This window comes from Jaculus jaculus, chromosome X, assembly GCF_020740685.1.
Source record: "Jaculus jaculus isolate mJacJac1 chromosome X, mJacJac1.mat.Y.cur, whole genome shotgun sequence".
Lineage (NCBI taxonomy): Eukaryota > Metazoa > Chordata > Mammalia > Rodentia > Dipodidae > Jaculus > Jaculus jaculus.
Window position 1 is genome coordinate 102,410,900 of NC_059125.1, and position 27,090 is coordinate 102,437,989.

Sequence of the window (27,090 nt, forward strand, 5' to 3'; positions counted from 1 at the left end):
CTTTTAAAATTTTCTATAAAATTTATATTTACTTTTTTGTCATTTTTCTTATAATTAATTCTTTGTCTTTCCTGTTACAACTGTTTATTATTATATTTTTATTATATATATATATATATATATATATATATATATTCCACGTTTGTGAGTGTGTGTGCTTGTGTGTGTGTGTGCATTTTTGTGGGAGTATAGGCATGGGTAGGTCCTCGCCTGCCCACCTCATTTGAGGTAGGGTTTCTTGCTCTGGAGTTTTACTCTGCTGTGTTTTGCTGTGCTTACCTTGAGCTTACAGGAAATTCCCCTGTCTCTGTTTACCATCAAACTTTCAGTGTCAGGGCTCTTGAATCACAGAACTCTGCTGTGGCTTCAGATAGTTTACTAGGAATGGAACTCAGATACTACAATTTCAGCAGCAAATGCTTTATCTATTTAGCCATATCCCAAGCCCTATTTATTTTGTTTTATTGGGCCCAGAATGGCTTTGTCCTAACAATCTTTCTGCCTTAGCCTTCGCAAGTGTGGGGGTTATAGGCATGTGTCTGTGTCTGGATAATAAGCACTTCATTTATACTTACTTCCATCACAGAATTTTGTATTCTATTGTTTTCATTATCTTATAGTAAATAATTTGCCTATGTTTGCACAAGTGAATTACAATCTCTTACACCTGGTTCTGTATACCAGTTAATCTTTCTACTGTCTTTCCACATCCCTATCAGAATATAGTGCTTTTGAATTAGTAAAGCTTGCAGTGTGTTTATAAAGCAACATTTTAGATATCCTGTCTCTTAGGTTGCCTAAATATTGCAGAAGATTAGTAACTAGGAATGTGGCTAATACTCTCTTAATAATAGACACTCTATTTTCACATTCAAGAAAATGTACATTCTGTTGTAACTGTGTCTACTAACATATGGATAGATTTTGTTCAATAAAGGTACAGTTTTAGTTTATTTTTATGATACTTTTATATACAGTACTTGTTTCATTGTTTAACTATTAAATTCAATATTTCAATAGAATGGTATTTGTAAATATGTAACCAGTTTGACTTGGATTTTTATATGTGCTTTGCTACTTTATATGTGATTCTTAAAGCTTTTCAACCAGAATTTTTAATATTCATTCCTTAAAAATGAGCAGATGATAGAAACCAAGAATAATCTCGAGATTAAGTTGCCAATTGTCAAGTCATTGATACTTTTATTAATATCTTATTGGCTATATGTATATAAAGCATATACTGGATTTGTTTTACGTGTAAAGTGTACAATACCTCTATCTTGCAATTGGTTTATTAAATCTTCTCTTTCTATATGTGCTTCTACTGGTTTCTTTTAAAAGGTAGGACAATGAAAAAGCTAGTTTTTTGACATATGAAGAGTATAATATGAAAATAAATTTTGAGGAGTATATAAACGGAAGTTGTGCATTATTTTCTACCCTTGATACATTATTTCATGTAACAACTACCCTATGATCAATAATACTACTAAAATGTGTGGTATTTTCTTTGGTTGCAAATCACACAGGCAGAGCTGAAAGCTGAAGCATTCTTGCTTTCAAGCTAGAGGTTTTCTGATTTCTGGTCAGGTTTGAAAATATCAGGAGGTGGAGGGGTTTCATGCAAAACATTGCCTGAGTGAAAGTCATAGGCAGAGTTTCTTGTTTTGTTGTCTATGAAATAAAGATTATATTAGGTTTTTCTATTGTGAATACCAGCTGCTGAAATGATCAGCCAGTAATTCTGTTAAAAATGCACAGGAAATTCTGGTCCACTCACTGTAAGGGCAAAAACCAATTTCTTCTTCCTACCTTCCTGTAAGTAGGCAACAGTGAGGCCTAGGGCATGTTAGTGCCATTTTACATTGGCATGGAGCCCTAGAGTCAGACTTGCTGAGTCTTAAATACATTTGGAACACAGGTTTTGACTGCTTCATAGGAGACATTCCAGACATATTTATGCTCAGCACAACTCAGAAGATTTTATTCCTATGATCATGGTACTGTACTGTGCTTTGTTTGTTTGCCTCTTTTATATGTTATGGTTGTACTTTTCCAAGGCCAAGCTAAAACAAATAACTACAGATGAGGTCAACTTGTGGTAATCTCATTACATTTATGGAACAACTTTATTGTGGTCCTGAGAAAGATACTGAATCTCAGCACGTCTGTGTATGCCTGATAGACTGGAAAGCCACAGTTCTGTTAGTGGCCAGTCTATAACGGTCTTTTTGCCATAAAGTCAAGCTTTATCATGTTCCTCAATTTTCTTTTCTCAGTGGAATCTTAGCTGTGATTAACTCAAGTATCTGAAAGTAAATCAATCTAAATGGTGCTGGAAATTTTTGAATTATCCAGAAATACCACCAAAAATCTTATTTATTATTGTATTCATGTTTATCACTCCATCATTCTAAACCACTAACTTTTATTTGGAAGGCTGGGCTGTTTTCTTTCAGAGAAGTGAGTTAGTAGTGGGAGGAATGTGGCATTTGGAGACAAAGGATAAAAGGCCAAGTTCAAGTGTCAGTTTACTCTGAGATCCTAAGTAGTGCAAGACCTGTAACGCTTAATTTTTAAATTTGAAAACATAGACAACTGTACTTGTGCATATCATGGTATTATTGCTGAGAGAACTAGACAAAATGTGTATCATCTCATTTATAAACCAAAAGAGCTATCCAAGTATTGATTTTCATGGTTGTGTTTTGCATCCATTTCACCCTCAAACTTTTTTTAGTTTCAAGAAATACAGTTTATTGAATTAAAATTAAACCAAGAGTGTGCTGCATATAATAGTGTCTTTGAGCTATGTATTTTAGTATCAAATAACTTATGTTGTAATGTATAAACTGGTGAACATCATCTTGTTATGCTTCATTTTCCTTATAGCTATTGTGTGGGGATTAATCTTCCATTTTATAAACATTTAATAAATATGAGTGATTATTCATAATAAAATGGTAAATGTAGAATATTTGTGTGCTGTGAGATAGCAGAAGCAACCAAAATGTGTTTTATATTTTGTTTTACAACTTAACAAATCTATTGTATGTATATAGTTTCTTATGTGACCAGTTACATTTCACTTGAGAATGTATGCTTCCTTTTAGTAATAAAACTGTGCATGTTACCACATTTTCTTAATATCATATCATATTAGATGGAATGACAACTATTACAATAGATAACATGTATCTGTGAAGATTGCATCTCTTCTCATTTTAATAGTAAAATAACTGCCTTTGATTTGAGTAGGGAAATAAAATATTTCCTCCTGTACTACTATTATGGCTTTTAATAAAAAAAAATTTAAATGGATTTGTTGAGTTGATCTTATTTTAAGATTATTTCATTCTGTTTCATGCTTCAGTCCTCATGAATTTTCTTTACAAGGGACTTCGGCAGGTTGTATGGCTATGAGACAAATGTAATAAATCCCCATATTATGGGCCAGTTGCCTTGGGAGTTCCTCATTACTGTAAGTGTTAAGGCAAGACTGGATGACTAGAAATATTGTAGGTGGATGCCGTAGGTCTTATGGTACTAAGAACTTGAAAACTTCTAAGTCTTCTATGATATGACTCTTGTGTTTATTTTCCAATTTGGATCATGACCATGGGTCTGTATAATTATTTTGAATACTGCCTGTTTAACTTCAAAGATTTAGGGAAATCTTAATCATCAGGACAATTAAAATCAAAACATTGAACTATCACCTCTCCCCAAATAGATTGGCTATCATCATAAAGAATAAAGATAACCAGTTCTGGTGAGGATGTATAGAAAAGGTAACCTTTACATACAGCCATAGGAATGTAACTTGGCATAGTCATTATGGAAAACATTATGGGTGTTCCACAAAATAATGGAAAATAAAACTGCTGCTAGCAGTATGCTTACCTAATATTCATAAAGGTAAAGAGCTTGATTCCCCAGCATAGGAAATAAAGAGCTATCCTATTATACAGATATCTCACTACTGGCCATAGAATCCCATAGAATCACTGCACTTCCATGTTCTTACTGTCATATACATGATATCCAAGACATAGGAAAGGCTTATATTTTTAATATCTATAACCTATAAACAAAGTAAATGTGTTACATATACACAATAGGCTACTATTCAGATAGCAAAATAAGGGAATCCTGTCATTTATGCTAATATGGATGGAACTGGATATAATTAAGCTGAGTACACGTAGACAGTGTGTACAAAGTAACAGCTGAGTGGGAGGGAGAGGTTTTAGTGTGTTACTATATAATAAGAGCAGATACTAATAATAGATAATACATTTCAAAGATTTAGAATGCATCTTGAATTTGGGCATATCTGTGTGTATGTTTAGTGTATGCGTGTGTGTGTGTGTGTGTGTGTGTTTATGCAGATGCACATGTCCCTATGTGCACTTCATGCAGAGGGCAGAGAAAAATGTCCAGTATCCTCCTCTATTACTCATCCACATTGTTTTCTTTGAGATAGAGTCTCTCACTGGAAATGAAGGTTTTTTCTTTTTTTTTTCTTTTGGTTTTCTGAAGTAGGATCTTGCCAATGTTGACCTGAAATTTACTATGTAGTCTCAGGCTGGCCTCAAATGAATTGACACTGATCCTCCTACCTGTGCCTCTTGAGTGCTGGGATGAAAGATGTGCACCACAGCCCAGTAACACACAAAGTTTTTTACATGGGTGCCAGAAATCAAACTTAGGCCTTCTTAGGCTCTCATGTATGCTGCAAGCACTTTTACTTGCTGAAACCTCTCCCCAGCCACAATTTTGAATATTTTTAACATAAATAAGTGTTATATATTTAAGATTGACATTTTAACCTTATTTAAACAGTATATAAATGTAATAATTACTTTCCTCATTGTTGTAAGCAATATAAAGAAGGAAAAGTTTACTTTGGCTCACAGTTTGAGGGTACATTACGTCACAGCAGGTAAATGCATGGTGGTGGAAACTTGAGGTGCCTAGTTTTGTTCTGTCTAGTGAAGAAGCAAAGAATGATGAATGCTCCCTTTCTCCTTTTTATTTACTCTGGGACGCCAGACTATGGAATGGTGCTGACTATGTTTAAGAAGGATCTTTCCATCTTAATTAAGCCAATGTAGAAAGTCTGTTACAGACATACCCAACAGTTTATCTCTTAGTTGACTCTATATACTGTTAAGTGGACAATCAATGGTAACCATGACAACAATATATATATATATATATATCAGAACGTGACATTACCCCATTGCATCTACATTTTTATGTTTTGTGTATCAGATAAAAATATAACTAGGTGTAGTGATACATGCTTATATTTTCAGCTTTTCTGAATGCTCAGCCCGATAGATTGCAAGTTCTAAGCTAACCTGGGCAGCATAGTATGCCATGGAACAAAATAAGTCATTCTGAGTCAGGCGTGGTGGTGCATTCCCCATAGGTCCCAATTGCTATTTTTGTGCACATAATACATTTCTTAAGCTTATATTTCCAAAATATGTTATCTTGTATATTGTTCTCTCATATGTTTTCTTAGAAGAATACACTAAGAACATCATTGTCAGTGATCTTTGTGACTTTTATTATTTTATGGTACATAAACATATTCACATTATCATATTCAGCAATTTCACTACAATAGTTATTCAGTTTTCTCTGTCTGCAGTCATTTAATCTGTGAATAATATTTTTGTTTCTTCTTTCCCAGTCTTTTTCCTTTCATTTTAACAATGGCTAGGGCTTACTTTATATCCATCTTCATCATGCCTTATTTAGGATTTTGGCATCTATATTCATTGGTAATTTTTCCTTCAAAATCGGACATATGGAGATTGGCTAAGAAAGTTATGCTATTTTTAATATTTTATTTTTATTTATTTGACAGAGAAAGGGGGGAGAGAGAGAGAAAAAAGGGTACTCTAGAGCCTCCAGGTATTTTTATTCTTACTTTTCTCTGGAAATGTTTGTGGTTAGACTTAAAGTCATCATTCAAACATAGATGCATTATGATTACAGATTATGTTCTGCATAAATTTAATACTTAGAGATTTGTGTAGAATCTCTTTGAACCTAAATATGATCATTTTTTAGACATTTCTAGAAAGTACCTGATTGGATTGGGAACTTCTCATTTAATTGATACTTTGTATTATATTGTTCCATTAGAACAAGCTTGTTATGTTCAAATCTTTTTACTTCTTTAGATTGTTTTGTCTACATTTTCTGTTCCTTGTCAACGGTTGCCTTAAGAACTTCAACTATGTGGATTTGTCTCTGTCCTTTTATTATATTCTTTTAATTTAGTTTTTATTAACATTTTGCATGATCATAAAAAAAATCCCATGGTAATACCCTCCTCCCTCCCCCCACTTTCCCCTTTGAAATTCCATTCTCCATCATATTACCTCCCCATCTCAATCATTGTACTTACATATATACAATATCAACCTATTAAGTACCCTTCTCCCTTCCTTTCTCTTCCCTTTATATCTCCTTTTTAACTTACTGGCCTCTGCTACTAAGTATTTTTCTTCTCATGAAGAAGCCCAATCAGCTGTAGCTAGGATCCACATATGAGGGAGAATATGTGGTGCTTGGCTTTCTGGACCTGGGTTACCACACTTAGTATAATCCTTCCCAGATCCATCTATTTTTTGCAAATTTTGTAACTTCATTTTTCTTTGCTGCTGAGTAGAACTCCATTGTATAAATGTGCCACATCTTCATTATCCACTCATCTGTTGAGAGACATCTAGGCTGGTTCCATTTCCCAGCTATTATAAATTGAGTAGCAATAAACATGGTTGAGCATGTACTTCTAAGGAAATGAGATGAGTCTTTCGGATATATGCCTAGGAGTGCTATAGCTGGGTCATATGGTAGATCAATCTTTAGCTGTTTTAGAAACCTCCACACTGTTTTCCACAATGGCTGGACCAGTTTGCATTCCCACCAGCAGTGTAGAAGGGTTCCTCTTCTTCCACATCCCCTCCAACATTTACGATCATTTGTTTTCATGATGGTAGCCAATCTGACAGGAGTGAGATGGAATCTCAATGTAGTTTTAATCTGCATTTCCCTGATGACTAGTGACGTAGAACATTTTTTTAGATGCTTATGTTCCATTCATATTTCTTCCTTTGAGAATGCTCTATTTAGCCCCAAAGCCCATTTTTTGATTGGCTTGTTTGATTCCTTACTATTTAACTTTTTGAGTTCTTTGTATATCCTAGATATTAATCCTCTATCAGATAAATAGCTGGCAAAGATTTTTTTCCCATTCGGTAGGTTGCCTCTTTGCTTTTTTCACTGTGTCCTTTGCAGTGCAAAATCTTTGTAATTTCATGAGGTCCCAGTGATTAATCTGTGGTTTTATTGCCTGAGCAATTGAGGTTGTATTCAGAAAGTCTTTGCCAAGACCATTATGTTGAAGGGTTTCCCCTACTTTTTCCTCTAGCAGTTTCAGAGTTTCAGGTCTGATGTTAAGGTCTTTAATCTATTTGGACTTAATTCTTGTGCATGGCGAGAGAGAAGAATCTATTTTCATCCTTCTGCAGATATATATCCAGTTTTCAAAACACCATTTGCTAAAGAGGCTGTCTTTTCTCCAATGAGTATTTTGGGCATTTTTATCAAATATCAGGTGGCTATAGCTATCTGGGCTTACATCTGGGTCCTCTATTCTGTTCCACTGATCGACATGTCTGTTTTTGTGCCATTACCACACTGTTTTTGTTACTATGGCTCTGTAGTATAGGTTAAAATCAGGTATGGTGATATCACCAGCCTTATTTTTGTTGCTCAGTATTATTTTCGATATTCAAAGATTTTTATGATTCCAAATGAATTTTTGGATTGTTTTTTCTATTTCCATGAAGAATGCATTTGGAATTTTGATAGGGATTGCATTAAATGTGTAGATTGCTTTTGGTAAAATTGCCATTTTGACAATATTTATTCTTCCAATCCAGGAACAAGGGATGTTTCTCCACTTTCTAGTGTCTTCTGCAATTTCTCGCTTGAGTGTTTTAAAGTTCTCATTGTAGAGATTCTTTACTTCCTTGGTTAGGTTTATTTCAAGGTACTTTTTTTTTTGATGCAATTGTGAATGGGAGTGATTCTCTGACTTCATCCTCTGTGTGTTTGTTGTTAGCATATATGAAGGCTACTGATTTCTGTGTATTTATTTTGTATCCTGCTACATGGCTGTAGGTTGTGATCAGCTGTAACAGTAAGTTAGTAGAGTCTTTAGGGTCCTTTTGTATAGAATCATGTCATCTGCAATAAGGATAACTTGATCTCTTCCTTTCCAATTTGTATCCCTTTTATGTGTGTCTCTTGCCTTATTGCTATGGCTAAGACTTCCAAAACTATATTAAATAAAATTAGGGACAGTGGACACCCTTGTATTGTTCCTGATTTTAGTGGAAAAGCTTCCAGTTTTTCCCCATTTAGTAATATGTTGGCTGTAGGCTTGTCATAAATAACTTTTATTATATTGAGATATGTTCCTTCTATTCCCAGTCTCTGTAGGACTTTTATCATGAAGGGATGTTGGATTTTGTCAAATGCTTTCTCTGCATCTAAAAGAAAGATAATCATGTGAGTTTTGTCCTTCAACCAATTTATATAATGTATTACATTTATAGATTTGCGTATATTAAACCATCCCTGCATCTCTGCGAAGAAGTCTACTTGGTCAGGGTGAATGATCTTTCTGATATATTATTGTATTCTGTTTGCCAATATTTTGTTGAGAATTTTTGCATCTATGTTCATGAGGGACATCGGTCTGTAATTGTCCTTTTTTTTGTTCTAGCTTTGCCTGGTTTTGGTTTCAGGGTGATGCTGACCTCATAGAAGGAGTTTTGTAGAATTCCTTTTTTTTCTAGTTCCTGGAAAAGCTTAAGAAGTAATGGTGTTAGCTCTTTCTTAAAGGTCTGGTAAGATTCATCAATGAATCCATCTGGGCCTGGGCTGTTTTAGTTGGGAGATTATTCATAACTGTTCGGATCTCCATGTTTGTAATAGGTCTCTTTAAGTGATTAATCTCATTTTGATTTAATTTAGGTAGTTCATATAAATCAAGGACATCATCCATTTCTTTCAGATTTTCATACTTTGTGGAATATATGCTTTTATATTATGTCCCTATGATTTTTTGAATTTCTCTGCAATCTGTTGTGATGTCAGTTTTTTCATCTCTGATTTTATTAATTTGTGTCTCTTCTTTCTTTTGGTCAGATTTGCTAAGGGTTTATCAATCTTGTTTATCCTTTCAAAGAACCAACTCTTTGTTTCATTAATTCTTTGGATTGTTTTTTTTTGTTGTTGTTGTTGTTGTTTGTTTGTTTCTATTTCATTAATATCTGCCCTAATCTTTGTTATTTCTTCCTGTCTACTGATTTTTTGGTTTGCCTTGTTCTTCTTTATCCAAGGCTTAAAGGTGAAGCATTAGGTTGTTTACTTGTGACCTTTCTAATTTCTTAATATAGGCACTTAAGGCTATAAATTTACCTCTTAGGGCTGCCTTCATTGTGTCCCAGAGATTTTGATATGTTGTGTTCTCATTCTCGTTTGACTCTATCAATTTTTTGATTTCCTTCTTGATTTCTTCATTGACTCATTCATCATTTAGTAGTGTGTTGTTTCCATGATTTTGTGTATGCTCTATAGCCTTTCTTGCTACTGATTTGTAGTTTAATTCCATTGTGGTCAGATAGAATGCAAGGAATTATTTCAATTTTCCTAATTTGTTAAGATTTGCTTTGTGTCCTAATATATGGTCTATTTTAGAGAATATTCCATGTGCTGCTGAAAAGAATGTATATCCTGCAGCATTTGGATGAAACGTCCTGTATATATCTATTAGGTCCATTCCTTCTATGACCTCATTTAATCCAGATACCTCTCTGTTTATTTTTTCCCGGGATGACCTGTCAATTGATGAGAGTGGGGTGTTAAAGTCACCCACCACCACTGTGTTTGGTGTTATCTGTGACCTTAGTTCTAATAGTGTTTGTTTGATGAATTTGGGAGCCCCCATGTTAGGTGCATATATGTTTAGGATTGTAATGTCCTCCTGTTGGAGTGTTCCCTTAATCAATATAAAGTGACGTTCTTTATCTTTCTTGACTAACGTTGGACTGAAGTCTACCTTGTCAGATATTAGGATAGCAACCCCTGCTTGTTTTCTAGGCCCATTTGCTTGAAACACCGTGTTCCAACCTTTCACCCTAAGATAATGTCGATCCTTTGTAGAAAGGTGAGTTTCTTGGAGACAACAAATTGTAGGATCCTGCTTTTTTAACCCAGTCTGCAAACCTATGAGTTTTCGTTGGGGCATTGAGGCTGTTGATATTAAGAGATATTATTGAAAGGTGTGTATTTATGTTTGCCATTTTTTTTGTGGTTCCGGTTCTACCTTTGCTTTCTTATGTTAACTAGTATTTGAGTATTGCTTATTTTTTCCAGGTTCCTTATATGTGTGCTTTTCCTTTTCTTCAGCATGGAGGATTCTATCAAGTATTTTCTGTAGAGCTGGTTTTGTCTTCAAATACTCCTTTAACCTGCTTTTGTCGTGGAATGTCCTTAGTTCTCCGTCTATTTGAATGGATAGCTTTGCAGGATAAAGTATCCTTGGTTGACAGTTGTTTTCTTTCAGAACTTGGAATACATCACTCCAAGCCCTCTGGCTTTTAAAGTTTGTGTTGAATAATCTGCTGTAATCCTGATGGGCTTGCCTTTTTAGGTAACTTGATTTTTCTCTCTAAATGCTTTCAATATTTTTTCCTTGGTTTGTGTGTTTGGTAGTTTGATTATTATATGATGAGGAGAGGTTCTTTCCAGGTTTTGTCTGGTTGGGGTTCTAAAGGCTTCCTGCATTTGCATTGGCACCTCTTTCCCAATTTGGGGGAAGTTTTCTTCTATGATTTTGTTGAAGATGCCTACTATCCCTTTGGAATGGAATTCTTCTCCTTCTACTATGCCCTGAATTCTTATATTTGATCTTTTCATAGTGTCCCGAATATCTTGAAATTCCCACTCATACTTTTCTATAAGTTTGTCTTTCTCTTTGTTGGACTGTATTAGATCTGCCACCTGGTCTTCTAGCTTAGATATTCTGCCCTCTCCTTCATCCATTCTACTGGTGAGATTTTCTACAGAGTTTTTTATTTCATTAACTGTGTTCTTCATTGCTAGTAATTCTGACTGATTTTGCTTTATTATTTCTATTTCCTTATTTATGTCTTGTATTCCCTTCTTTATTTCATTAAATTGGTGTCCTGCGTCTTCTTTGATTTCTTTGATTTCCTCTTTGAGTTCCTCTTTGACTCCTTTGATTTGTTCTCTGACTTCTTTGAACATATTTACAATCATTCTTTTGAAATCTTTCTCAGGCATTTCCTCTAACTCGTTCTCACTGGAGGACATTTCTGATGCATTAATATTGTTGGGTGGATTTATATTGTCTTGCTTTTTAGTGTTTCTTGTGTTATAATGTATATATTTTTGCATCTTGGATTAAGTTAATGCTTGGATTTTCTAGCTAGCTAGGTATTCTTAGCTGTATCAATGGATTTGATGTCATATATCTTCAGGATAGGAACTTAAGGTGTTAGGTGTGGCTCTTAAGGCTCTCAGAGTATCTACAAAGGTGTTCCTAGGGGTTGAGTTTGCCTGCTATGGGAGTATTCAAGTAGGCTGAGTGGAATAAAATACAGGTAGATTCTAAAATTTAACTAAACACTGTACATATTCAATCAAAAACAGCACTGCATATTTATGCAAGAGTAGTTATTATAACAACCAGGTCCTCTAGCAACAAAGAGGTTAAGATTTCTGGTCTGTTGTGGGATCCAAGTCAGCGTGTGAACAAGTGAGACCCTTCCCTGGTGCAATCCATCTCATTTATCTTGTTTGGATGATTTTGGTCTTAGTCATGTTGCTGGCTGGGTCGTTGGGCTGCTGTTCTGATTTCTGGAGCTGGGCACTGGCTTTTCCTGCAGGGCAAACTGTGCCTGGCAATTGTGGCCCTGCAGAACTGCACCCCCACTGCTGGAACTGCCACTGCTGCTCCTGAAGCTGCCGCTGATGGATCTGTCGCCACTGCTGCTAAAGCTGTCTCTGCTGGGTCTGTCACCTCTGCTGGGTCTACCACTGCTGTTGCCACCACTGCTGCTGCTGCTTTAGCTGTCACTGCTGGATCCTCCACTGCTGCTGCTGCTGGATCTGCAACTACCACCTCTGAAGCTTCTGCTGCTGCTGCCACTACTGGATCTGCCGCTGCTGGGGCCGCTGCTGCTGGTACCGGGGCCGCTGATGTTGCTGTGGGACTCTGCTCCTGCTTGGGTCCCATTGTTCGCTCATGTTGTTGTGGCCGGGTCCTTGAACCACTGCTCTGCTCGCTGGAGCTGGGCTCAGGCAGTGGTGGAGGGGAGGAAGCCACAGCTGTTCTGGTTCTCTCGCTGTTCCCCGTGTTCTTCTACCTCATGGTCTGCTCCTCCGTTGCTCACTGCCACTCTCCCTTCACATTTCTTGAGTTGCAGGGAGCTCCAGTGTGAGTGGAAGCTCCCCTCCCCTGGCTTTTCCTGTGGCTGGAGCTGAGCCTGGTGGCTTTCTGGTGCGTTGCCACCACCTTGGTCAGCAGACCTGCAGGGGCCACTTTTGCCGGCCTGTGCAGGCTCTGGATCTCTTCTACTTCTCCACTGCCGTTTCAATTTCCTGTGCACCTCACTTTTTAGTAAAAGTGTATATTTTGATGAGTTTTTTCAGTCTTCCCCCACCCCCAGACTGCTTTGGTGTGGTACCTAAGCCGCCATCTTAACCAGAAGTCCTATCTCTGTCCTTTTAAATCTATTGTTTATATCTATCTATCTATCTATCTATCTATCTATCTATCTATCTATCTATCTACATACATACATACATGGTGAAGATGTTTTAGTGAATGTTATTTAAGGTGGTTTTGTTAAAGCAGCTTTCTTATGAACCCAATCTTTTATCATTTTGAGGTGATCTTATCTTTCAAAATGTGTTTTACTTTAAAGTCTTCTTTGTTTGAAATTAATGTAGCAATACCTGCTTTCTTTGGTCATTTGTGCATTACTTTTTCAACTTTTCATCTTTTGTTTGAAACAAATCTTGGGTCTTTGATGCCTCTTGTAAATATAATACATGCTGATGTTTGGTTCGTGTTTTGAAGTACTAAGGATGTCTAACAACATTTTAAAACCTGGTAAGAAGATAAAATGAGTGCAATTATATCTTCATAAAGATACAAAATTTGTTAGTATTCTGCAATATTCACTTTACATCTCCGTCTCTTGCTCTCTGGTATTTCTGTGCCTACATGTTTGAAGAGCATATGTGTGCACATACACTTCTTTTTGCTGAGGTATAAATAAGATACAGACATGACCATACTTTATGTACCTAAGTATCTCAGCATCATCCATCCTGCATAAACGTCTTCTAATTACCACATTTAAGAAAATTAATGGTTTTGAAAAAATCATGTAATACTCCATTTGATTTTCTATAATGGTCTTAAAAGTCTTTCATGGTTGCTCATATCCTGCACTTATTTATTCTCTGACATTTTTAAAATTCAGGAATATGTTTAAAGAAAAATTTCCACCAACTTCACATTGCACCTGGAGAGGACAGGAGCTGTCTCTGAGAGGATGGGAGCTGTCCTCTCAGTGAACTCTATTTTCAAGGATGTTTTAAAATGAATGAATTGGAAACTAGCAATAGTTATCTTCATTTGGAAGAAATGCTAGACATGTTTATCTTCTACTATAATGGGGACTCAAGACAAAAGCCAAGTCGGATTATTACTCATCACAAGTTACATGGCTTCTGTATATGTCTAAGTTCACTTCAGTAAAAATCAGCAACACATCCCATGTAAGGTATCATTTTGTCAAGTTATTATCATCCTGTAGGAACATAAGTACAGGAAGCCTGCGGTACTTGAGTTATCAATCAGTTGTGGATTGAGAAAAATCTTATATTTTCTACAAGCATCAATGATATACGTGCAAGCTAACTATTTTAGTTCCAAGTTACAGAAACATCTCAAACCCATAACAGTTGTTGACAGCATGATTTTTTTCAACATTTTATTTCTTTATAGCAGTTCTTAATAGCTTCTTTAATATATAATTAACATGCTATACAATTTACCTATTTATAACATATTTCCTACAATTTTAGAATATTTATGAAATTGTGCAGTCATCACTTAAATCAATTTCAGATCATTTTAATCAACTTTAAAAGAAGCTTTCATTCCTATGTTTTCTCTTCTCACTGACCCTTCAACCTTCTGTCACAGGCAAGCACCAATCTACCTGTCTCTATAGTTCTATCTATTCTGGACATTTTCAGTAAGTAAACTCATGGAACATGTGATGTTTTCTATGTGTGCTCTTTTACCTAGTGTAATGTTTTCACAATTCATCCACATTGTGTCATGAAGCAGTACTTCATTCCTCTCTGTTGTCAAATAATATTCCATTGTGTTTATATACTACATTTTGCTCATGAGTTCATCTGTTGATGGACATTTGAATTGTTTTATATCTTCTGAACTATTGATAATGTTATGAATATATTTTTATATAAATATTTTTCTGTTCTTGGAAAAATGCCTAAGAATGAAGTAGGAGGATATTATTTTTAATTATTGAAGCAAAACTCCCAGATTTTTCTCAAGTGGTTGCACCATTTTGCATGTCCATCAGCAATGTGTGAGCATTCTGTATATTCTACAAACTCAGTACCACTAATTATTGTCTTTTACTTCTGTTATACCTGTGTAGTACATGCCTCAGTTTTGTGGATTTGATTTTTCTTTTCCTGATGTTGCATGCATTTATTGGATATTTACATGTCTTTTACTTAAGAAAATAGTCATATCCTTTGGCCATTTTTAAATTGGGTTACTTGCCTTCCTGTTACGCTATAAGAATTCTTTTTATGTTTTGGTAAAACTTCTTTATCTATTATATGATTTACAAATGATTTCTTGATATGTAAATTTGACTTCATTTATTGACTGTTCTTTGAAGCATATTTCTATTATGATGAATATTTAAAGAATTTTTTTACCACTTGTAATTTTGAAGTCATATATAAAAAATGTCTTACTAGTGTTTCACAATTTTTGTGCTTTGATTCACTATCCATTTAAAGTTAACATTTATGTATAGTGTGAGGAGGGTTAAAGTTCATTACTTTGTAAAGGAGTATACAGTTATCCCAGAATTATTTTATATTTCATTAATTTTGAACAAAAATATTTTCTTAGTTAATATTTATTTGTTTATTGGTCTTCGAAGTAGGGTCTCTCTGTGGCCCAGGCTTACCTGGAATTCAATTTGTAGTCACAGGGTTGCCTCAAACTCATGGCAATCCTACTTACCTCTGCCTCCTGAGTGCTAGAATTAAAGTCATGCACCATCACACATAACCTTCTTAGTTATTTATTATTTTTGGTAAATATGGGCATATTTAGTATGTAAACAACACATGTTTGTACCATACTTTTCCTCCTCCCTGGCCCTTTTCTGAAGAGGTCTTCCTCATTGAGGATGCAGAACAACCCCATGGGGATGTAGGTCATGCATTACAGGGGCAACAGTCAGTTATGGGGGAGAAGCAATGTCTCTGTGCAAAATGACACAACTTTGGCTCGAATATTCTTTCTGCCCCCTCTTCTGCAAAATTCCCTGAGCCACGCTGGGAGCATTTTAATCTATTTCAGTGATGGGCACTTAGGAGCCTCTGGATCTCTGGTTTGGTAGGTGTTGAGTGTCCTCAGTGTCATATCTCCTTCACCTTTATGCTGATATGATATTCACTAAGAAAGCAGCACTCTTGCTCATTTCCCCAATTCCTCTGTGGTTTCACTTGGGGCCGAGGTAGAGTGCACTGGGTCATTTATCTCTTCCAGTCCAGCTCCCATATGAAAAAGCGAAGTCAGTTCTCCAATGGAAAGTGAAGTCAGCGCTGGTTAAAAGGGATAACCATTATTAATTTAGAGAGAATTTAATAGCCCAAGGTTAGTGGAAGCTTGACAATTGAAAGCAGAATCATTATCTTGATATGATCTGACTTATTCCAGTTCCATATATGGTTTCCTTTCCACTGAACACATCTGCTAGTCAATCCAAGAACAATTGATTCCCTACCATGGCTGTCTGTCACTATTGCACTTGTGTGACCATCACATCACATTGTTTGCTTCTGAGTCTGTTAGACTTTGAGATGCTTGGACAGATGTTGGCCACTTTCCCCTGGAAGCTCATTTAGCGCCTTCTAACACTAGATGGGATAATTGCCTGGGGACTGGTTTTCTTCCATATTCCAACCAGGTCTCTCTATTGTCAGTACAAACAACGTATGGTGTCTTCAGCAGTAGGGTATCACCATTAACCTCTGGTGGGTAATCAAGTGTTCCAAAAGAAGTCTGTCTTGGTTGTTTTGGGAGATCTGGTAGTTCTCTCTGATCAACAGCTCATTGTGGATGCAAATCACAGCCTGGTACAGGGAATTACAGGCCAAGGCCAAGGGAAGAAAAAAAAAAAAAAGAATAAGACAGGGAAGAAAGAGAAACAGGAGGAATTTAAGGTTAGGTTTTATCTCACCCTCTCCAGGGCTCTGTGATTCTTGTGATCTTCCTCAGGTCCTCTTGTGGGTTCCAACTTTTAGTCTAACTTCCAAAATATAGGATTCTATGGTATCATTTCAATTTGGTTCAGTTTTGTGTCTCCCCTCCACCCTTCCCCTTCATCTAAGCCCTACCGTCCCTATTGTCCAAACTTGAGATGCTATTCAGGTATATCAGTAACTCAGGCTGATCAAGGTTAGGAACAAATGATAAGTGAGACCATGCAATGGTTGTCTGTGATTGCGTGAATTCAATGATCTGTTCCAAGTTTGACCATTTTACCACAAATTTCATTATGTCATTTTTTTCTTACTGCTGAGTAGAATTCCATTGTGTAGATATACCACATCTTGGTTTATCCATTCATAGGATGATGGACACCTGGATTTATTCTAGTTTTTAGCTATTATGAATTGAGCAGCTATAAACATGGTCAAGCAAATATCTCTAAACTGAGATATGGAGCTTTTAGGGTAAATGTCTGTAAGGGAATAGTAGTGTCTGTTGGTAACTCTATATTCATCCTTTATAGAGTCTCCACATTGATTTCCATAGGGACTACCAGCTTAAATTCCCACCAAGAGTGAATGAGTGTTCCTATTTCTCCACAGCCTTCCCAACATTTGTTTTCATTTGATTTTTTAATGTTTGCTATCCTTACTGGGGTTAGGTAGAATCTCATAATTGTTTTAATTTGCATTTCCCTAATGGTTAGGGATGTTGAACATGTTCTTAAGTGTCTGTTAGCCATTTGGAATTCTTCCTCTGAGAACTCCCTATTTAGTTCTCTGCCCCACATTTGGAGTATGTTGTTTGATTTTTTTTTTTAGGTTTTTGAGTTCTTTGTATAGATATTAGGCTTCTGCTAGTGGTGTAGCTGGCAAAGATTTTCTCCCACTTAGTGGGTAATCTATTAGCTCTGCTTATGGTACATTTCTTTGTGAAAAAGGTTTTTAGTTTCATGAGATCCCATTGGTTGAGTGCTTGTTTAATTTCCTGGGATAATGGAGTTTTGTTCAGAAAGTCCTTTCCCAATCCTTTATTGAGAAGTGTGCCTCCTATTTTTCCTTCCAGTAGTTCAAGAATTTCAGGTCTTGTATTGAGTTCTCTAATCCATTTGGACTTGATTTTTGTGTATGGTAAAATTAGTGGGTCTAATTTCATTTTCTACATATGGTCATACAATTTGTCCAACACCATTTGTTAAAGTGTTGTCTTTTCTCCAGTCTACATTATTTGCATCTTTGTCAAGGATAAAGTAGCTGTAGTTACTTGACGTAAGGCCTGGGCCTTCATTTCTGTACCATTCATCTATGTTTCTGTTTTTATTCCAGTACCAGGCTGTTCTTGTCATTATGTCTTTGTAATATAGCTTTTCATCAGGTACTGTGATACTGCTAGAGGTTTTTGTTTTTGTTTTTCCTTCTAGAGATATCTTTGGATATTTGAGGCCTTCTTCAATTCCATATGAATTTTGAGATCTTTTTTATTAATCTCTATGAAGAATGATGCTGGTCTTTTGTTAGGGTTGCATTAAATATGTATGTTGCTTTTTGTAGAGTTGTCATTTTCACAATATTAATTCTACCTGTCTAGGAGCATGGGAGGAGTTTTTATCTTCTTAAATCTTCCTCTATTTCTTTCCTTAGTGTTTTTATGCTTTAATTATATAGGTCTTTCACATCCTTGGTTAGTGTTATTCCAAGGAATTTAATTTTTTTGTTGCTATTGAAAATGGGACAGCCTCACTGATTTTTCTCTGTATATTTGACCTTTGCAAATAGAAAAGCTAGTGGTTTTTGTGTATTGATTTTGAATCCTGCTACTTTGCTGAAGAAATTTGTCACCTTTAGAAGTTTTGAGGTGGAGACTTTTGGGTCACTTATATGTAGGAACATGCTATCGGTAAATAGGGCTAACTTGACTTCTTCCTTTCCAATTTCAATTCCTTTTATTTCTTTTTCCTGTCTTATTGTTTGGGCTACTACTTCTAGTATATGTTGAAGAGCAGTGGTGGGAGTGGGCACCCCAGTCTTTTCCCCAACCTCAGTGGAAACTCCTTGAGTTTTCCCCATTAGGTATTATTTGGGCTTTAGGAGCTTTATATATAGCCTTTATTGTGTTGAGACATAAACCCTCCATGCCTATTCTTCCGTGTGTTTTGATCATGAAGTGGTGTTGTATTTTGTCAAAGACCTTCTCTGCATCATGTGGTTCTTATGGCTCAGTTTATTTAGGTGGTATAGTACGGTTGACTGATTTCCATATTTTACACCATACCTACATTCCTAGAATGAAGTCTCCTTGATCAAGGTGAAGAATGCTTTTGATGTATTGTTGAACTTGGTTTGCAAGGATTTTGTTAAGGATAGTTGCATCTAAGTTCATTAGGGATATAGGCCTATAGTTTTCTCTCCTTGTTGCTTCTCTGTCTAGTTTTGGTATTAGCGTGATACTAGCTTCATAAAAGGAGTCGAGGAGGATTCCCTGGTCTCTGAATATGTGGAACAGTTTGAGAAAAATTGGTTTCAGTTCTTCAATGAAGGTTTGATAGAATTCAGCTGAGAAGCCATCTGGTCTTGGAGTTTTCTTTTTGGGGAAGTTTTTGATTACCTTTTAAATCTCCATTGATATGATAATTTGTTTAATAGATTAATCTACTCTGAGTTTAATTTTGGAAGGTGGTATGTGTCTAGGAATTCATCCATGTCTTCCATATGATTTAATTTTGTGGAGTAAAGGTTTTGGATGATTCTTGCAATTTCATTGATGTCTGTTGTGATCTCTCCTTTTTTAATTTCTGATTTTGTTAATTTGAGACTTCTTTTTTTTTTCTGCTTCATCAATTTAGCCAGGGGTTGTGAATCTTGCTTATTTTTTTTCAAAGAACCAGCTCTTTGTTCCATCAGTTTTTAAAATTGTTTTCTTAGTTTCCAATTCATTAATTTCTGCTATAATCTTGATTATTTCTTTCTGTCAGGGACTCTTTAAGTTTATTACTGTGAGGTTTGAATTAGTCCCTGCCATGATGAAGTGTTTTATGGGGTTTGGTGCTTTCTTATGTTTTGTACTATTTTGAGCCTGGTCTGTTTTGGCCATTATGATCTTCTTGTGGGCTCTTGAGATTGGTTGTATCTGGATGGGCCTCCATTTTGAGAGATAGAGAAAATTTTCTTCAATAGTTTTGTTGAATATGGTCTCTATGCCTCTGGTCTGGATTTCCTCTCCGTGTTGTACACTGGATGTTTGGTAGTTTTAGGGTATCTCATATTTCCCTCATATTTTGTTCACTTGAGTTTTTGAACTTAGCAAAGTTTTTGTCCTTCCAATCAATTTTTTTTTGTCTTGTTTTCCAGGTCAGAGGTTTTGTCTTCCACATCAATAACTCTGTTGGTGAGGGGTTTTAGAGAGGTTCCCAGCACTTGGGAGGCAGAGGTAGGAGAATCACTGTGAGTTCAAGGACACCCTGAGTTTACATAGTTTTTATTATTTCTCTTTGATTTGTTTTCTGTTATATCATTTTGCATCTTGTCCATCTCTTTTTTGAGGTACAATTTCAAGTTCTGATTTTCTTGATGCTTCTTGGAATTCATTCTTGAATTTAGTCAAGACTTCATTTAGCTTAATCAACTGGTTGTTGAGATCTTCCATTGCTTGACTTATCTTCAATTTATTCATATCTTTTCAGAGGGTTCTAACATTTTCTTCAATTACGTTAAGCCTACTATCAAAAGCTAAACACTCTAGGAGACGATTCTTTCCCAATTTCATTGATGCAATTGTTGATTCTTCAATGATTTGGTCACAGTTCGGAGATTTTTTTTTTTTTTATATCAGGGCCTCATTGGTTGTTTTGTTTTCATTTTGGGAATGAATTTCTGTTGATTCTTCTATGATTTCATTGGAGGCTTCCATTGTAGGAACAGGCATCCTTGGTGGAGATCTCTCATTTTTCTGACTTTTTTTTTTAAATTTTTTTTTGTCTATTTTTTATTTATTTATTTGAGAGCGACAGACACAGAGAGAAAGACAGATAGAGGGAGAGAGAGAGAATGGGCGCACCAGGGCTTCCAGCCACTGCAAACGAACTCCAGACGCGTGCTCCCCCTTGTGCATCTGGCTAACGTGGGACCTGGGGAACCGAGCTTTGAACCGGGGTCCTTAGGCTTCACAGGCAAGCGTTTAACCGCTAAGCCATCTCTCCAGCCCCATTTTTCTGACTTTTGTTGGCTTTTTTGCATTGTTGTCTACCCATTTAATGAAGACTATTTTGTTGAAGAGGAAGCACATTTTTGTCCTTTGGCCCATGCACCCTCTGAATGAGGTGAACAAGGATGTTGATTCCCAGTGGCCAGTCAGGATACCAGATCAAAAGGCTTGATTCCACAGTGCACACAGGGATCAGTCCCCCACCCAAGACTACCAGGACCAGGTGACTGGGAGGTGCCAGGGAATGGGCATCTGGCCTACTTACTCTGCTGTGCCCTGCAGCACACAGACCAGCCCAGGGGATTTGACCAGGGAACTGTAAGGAGCCAGGAAGTTGTAGTCTGGCCTACTCACTCCACACTGCTGCACTTTCCTGAACACTGTCCCTGCAGGGAACCCAGACCAGGGAGGTAGAAGGAGCCAGGAAACAGTATTCTGGCCTACTCACTCCAGACTGCTGTGCCTGCCCACACCTAGTTATTTATTTATTTAAAGAAGACCATAGCTTCCCCCAGTGAATGTCTTAGGCATCTTTGATTTGGGATTTTTCGTTTTTGTTTATTTTTATGTTTTGGCTTTGTTCAGAAAGGTTCTTTATGCAGCTGTGGCTGAACTCAAACCCAACTGTGCCCAATTATCCTTGACATCTTTACACATAATAAATTTATCATAGATGAATGACTGTCTCAGTTTTATTATATTAACCTTCAGCGTTTATATCACAGTTGCTTCAATAAGTTTATAGTACTTTTTTCCAATATTTCTTGGGCTTTTGCAGTTTTATTTAAACAACTCTATATGAATTTTGTATTAAGTTTCATATCTACTTGTGCATTTCTAATAAAAGCGGCACTTATATTTTTTGTAAGGATTGACCTCAATCTATAGTAAAATACTATCATCTTAGTATTATTAAAACAATAACATTCGTGCTGGTGAAATGGGTCAGTGGTTAAAGGTGCTTGCTTGCAAATCCTAACTGCCCAGGTTCAGTTCCCCAGTACCCGTGTCAGGTCAGATGCAAAAACTGTCAAATGCATCTGAAGTTAATTTGCAATGGCAAGAGGCCCTGGCATGCCCATTCCTTCTCTTTCTTGTTCTCTCACCGTTTACAAATAAATAGATGAAATTCTTTTAAAAAGTGAAAAATGATAACATTCACCTTAGTAAGTTAATATATGTCCTTTGACCCATAAACATAGGTTGTTTGCCCATTTATTAAGGTAGCCTCTTAATTATTTCAAATTTTAATTATATATATATATATATATATGTGTGTGTGTGTGTGTGTGTGTGTGTGTGTGTGTTTATTCCTGAAAATTTTTCCACATGCTTTTTTAAATGGATATTTCACACTACCCTATAGAAATACAACTGAATTTTGCATGTTGATCTTATATCATATATAGTGCTAAACACTTTTCATTAGCTTTATAGGAATTTCTGGATGCAGAATTATGTCTTATATAAATATTAATTGTTTTACTTCCTCCTTTACGATGTGGCTGGTTTATTTTTTTTTTCTCTAACTTTCCTGGATAGACAGGGGATGCAATAACAGAGTGGCCTTTTTGTCTTATTCTTGGACTTATATTAGAAAATGTTTAATATTATAATTAATTATGATATTAGCTGTGAATATTTTGTAGATAAATTTAATCTGGTTGAAGAAGTTTCCTGCTATTCTTTTCCCTTTTTGTAAGTCCTTATTTTAGTAATTTGAGGCTTGCAAGTTTTGTTTACTTTTTGAAAGAACCAGGATTGGACTTTGTTGATTATCTCTATTTTTTCTGTTGTCTGTTTATTAATTTCAACATAAATCTGTTTTTCCTTCCTATTACTTGCTTACCCCATGGGGCCACCACCATGGAATTATAGAAACTTACTGTTACTAATTTTTGGCTTCATTGTTGCATTAGATAGATAGATAGATTGAGTGATAATAGATAGGAATAAAAATGTGGAGTATTGATATCTCCAACACTGGTAATAATTGTCTGTTTTTTAACTTCAGTTTTACAAGGTTTTACAGATAGATAGATAGATAGATAGATAGATAGATAGATAGATAGATAGATGATAGACACATAGATGGATGAATAGATAAATGATAGAAAGACAGATAGTGTTTTGTTTGGAGGTAAAGTCTCAGCCTAGACCAGGGTGACCTGGAATTCACTATGTAGTCTCAGGGTGACCTGAATCTCAAAGTGATCCTTCTACCTCTGCCTTCTGAGTGCTGGGATTAAAGTGTGAGCAACTACACTGGCCCTACTTTATATATTTTTATGTTGTGTTGATATATATATATATATATATATATATATATATGATATGATATGATATACATATATGTGTGTGTGTGTGTGTGTGTGTATGTGTGTGTGTGTGTGTGTGTTTAATTGTTAGGAATTCCTATTGAATTGAAACTTTTATCATTATAAAGTGCCTACAAAAGGTTTTTGAATTGTATAATCCGTTGTTATTCTGTCCTATTATTCCATGAAATATCTGAACTTATTCCTTCTTGCATAATATAGTGTTGTATACATTAAATGACCTTTCGCCTTTCTCCTTCCCCATACTCTCCACTATGTTATACTTGACATGCTTACAGAAATGTTAGTCAAAAATAATATTTCCATATTTTACTTTTCAACCTCTATATCATGTTTGAATTAACTTCTCTAGAATAGGTTTCTAGATCATTCAGATAGTAAATATGTATTTGTCTGCAAGTTAAGTTTCTGGACTTTTAATTTTGTTTCTTTAAGAAGCCTGGTGTTTGAACAATACCATACTGTTTTAATTGTTATAGCTTTATGGTATGTTTTCCTGTGTGATAATATTATAAAACAACTTTTCTTAATTTTTATCTTGTAATTTCCCGAGATAAAAATTCAAATGATTACTACAGTTCCATAATTTTCTTGCTTTAACAATCTTATGTGGCTTTGTAGAAGCAATCTCTTCCACCATGGTACTGAAAGGATGAGAATAGGTTTTATGGTTCATGCATATTTCTAGCATTTGTGAGGCTGGCACAAAATGATTATGAATTTGATGTCAGTCTAAGATACATAGTGTTACTCTCTCACAATAATAAATAAATAATATCCTTCTTTGCTTTTACCTATGAATTTCAGAAACCTTTAAAACTAAGGTACATAATATTCATTTTATCTCACTCTTTTCCTCCCTCAAATTTCTCTTTCAATCTTAGTGCTTGATGTGATCATTTTGTTTTCTCTCAAGCAAAAGAGAATTGTTTTTCTTGATTTTAATAACAACTGTTCATATACCATTCACATTTACATGATTAATCCTTTCAACTCAGAATGCAAGCTTTAATCTACCAAAGGATAGCACATTATCCACAATTTCCATTCTACAAACCAGGAAATATCCCTATAATACACCAATAATGTATCCATGGTCACATAGTGATTCAACAGTTGAAGTAAGATAAGCATATCTTTCTTGTGTGTTAGTTAATTACTTTTTGCTGCTATCACATTATTCATTCTGTATAAAGTTTTGGTTTTCATTTGTTTGTGCCTAGGGTTTTAGAAACTAGATTGGAAGTTCCTTAAAGGCAGAACCCATATCTATACGTTTTATACCACTTATGGACATAATGCTGTACATTGTGATTGTTAGGCACAAAATCAATTGTAACAGATATTGTTCATTTTTTTAAAGTCATTCCACTAACTAGGTACCTTATTAGGGCTATTTCCTTGTGGCTTCCCATTAATAACTGTATGGAAAGTGGCATCTAGTGGTTTGTACGTGTATTACAATTACCTGTTTTTAACTATTCTTTTTAAGCCACCAGTAAACATTCTTTCTCATACCTTCCATAGAATAAGTAGGTTATAACTTAAATGTTTTAATTGAAGAGAAACCATAATTTATAGTTCAAAACTGTTGTAAGGAGTTATAACTTTAATGTAAATTTTATGTTAGTTGATGAATAAGATAAGATGAAGTCACTAATTTTTAAGAAAAAATATATGAAACTACACAAAAATATAAAATGTTTTGTTTGCTTATGAATTGTATTAAGTGTCATGGGTTAATATTGTATACTGAGAAGAGAAAAATGCAACTAATGACTACTCACATATTTTCATACATATTAATAAGATTCTAGTAGGGTATTTCTTATATTATACTCTGGTCTTTAATTTGTATTTCCAAAAGGTTGATCTCAATATTAAAAGGCTAAAATGCAAAATTATGCCTTTTTGCTTATAAAAAATTCTGTGCAAGCATATTAACACTTAAATGCAAGTATCCATTTCAAAGTCGAATACTATTCTTATATGAATAGAGATTTTGGATTAGTGATTCCCTTTATCCCTCTATTAATTCAAGTAATTGGGCATTGACAATATGTACAATGTAATTCAGGAATTATGACCATTGAAGGCTTTGTTGTGTAAAATTATAAATTAGTAGCTTCTAATTGTTTTAAGTTCATAGTCTATAATCAATAATTTATCTTTGTATAAACTAATATTTAGTTAGCCTCTGTTTCTGGTCTAGTGAATACACACACACACACACACACACACACACACACACACACATATAATTTCTGAATGCTGTCATTATTTCCATTAGAGAAAAAAGATTTGTGGCCTTTGAATAACTACCTGCACATAACATAGCAAGTGACCAATAAATATTTGTTGAGTTAATCATAGGTATGAGGGAGTTGTGTCTCACTAATCTTTTTATCTCTACTACCTAACATGTTTTCTGGGCTTTAGTAATATCATTTCATGTTTGATGAATGAGTATCTATGAATAAGCCTATTTGATCTCCAGTGTAGTTAACATAAAAAAACAATGTATAGCCTTAAGCACCCAAGACTAGTAAATAGTGGGTTTATAAGAGAGTTTCAATTGATGTGTCATGAGACCATTTTACTGGAACACAGTTTTGCAACATGAGTGAGTGATTCCTTCATAATCAAACCATTGTAGCTTGCTCTTAAGATAAGGAAAAGAAGGTTCAGCATGATGGTGGTTTCTAGTTTCCAGTTGCTAATTGATAAGGGTTCAGGAAGGTTCTCTGGTAGTGACTAGAAAAAGAAAGCATGGAATATCAGGCCGTAGGCTAGAGTTCTTGTTAAGTCATAGGCTTTGAAGGTGGACCATTGATCAACACTAGGTTTTGTTGGCATTATATCAGTTAATCAGTTTATTTGACAAAAATGTTCCACCTTTTTGTACATAAATAATATGTTGTCACCAATCAACTCCTACTAAATCAGAGAGCCAGAGATCCAGAGACCCGGAGGCCCCCAGCACCTCGTCACTGAAGCAGCCCAAAAATGAACCCAAATGGTTCAGGGAAATTTTGCGGAAGAGGGGGGCAGAAAGAATGTCAGAGCCACATGTTGGGTCATGATATGCAGAGACATTTATCGTACCAATAACTGTGGGCTAACTGCAGAATGCATGACCCATATACTTCTACAAGGAGGAGCCAAGGGGAGGGAGTAGGTCATGGATGAGCCTAATAAAGGTACCAAACTGACTATATTCGCTGAGTACAAAACTAATTAATAATAAAAAAGATTTAAAAATATGTTATCAACCTGTGTTGCACTAATTAGTACTAATTTTTGTAAAAGCAGTTCAGCATCACACCAGAGTAAAGGATAGCTCTGGGTGTCAGGTGTCATCTACTATCTTCTTGTTTCCTCTATATTTTTTATCTTAGACAACGTTTTCCTGACTTTAGGAGCTCAAGTCCTGGTGGAGATGAATTAACTTGTTAGTATTGGCTAGACTGTGGTGTATTTGTGATAAATCTAGGTGGAGATTGTCCGACTTGTGATGAGGGAGTAAGAGCAAAGAAAGGAAAGGTGGTAACACAGTATTTTTGCATGTTATGCTCTGAGATCACTCATAGATGCTAAAAACAAGTTATAAAGTGGTAACAATCCACGGCTAGTTTCCAAGGTGATTACTGACAGATTGAGAAATGATTTATCACAAGTGATGCTAGGATAAAAAAGAAAAGCATTTCTCAAAAATATACAATTGACCAATCATATTAGCAAGGAAGTTATATGAATTTTTATATCCTTAGAACAATATTACTTGGTTGTGATAATTTCAAACAGAGATCTATACAATTATATAGATAGATATCTATGTATCTATATATAAGCTATATCTATCTA

General features: G+C 35.4%; 1 protein-coding gene across 3 annotated transcripts in view; it reads left to right on the forward strand.

Moving 5' to 3' along the window:
• Window positions 1–27,090, forward strand: part of Col4a5 (collagen type IV alpha 5 chain) — a 240,158-nt gene that overhangs the window by 74,000 nt on the left and 139,068 nt on the right. The gene's annotated exons all lie outside the window — the stretch shown is intronic.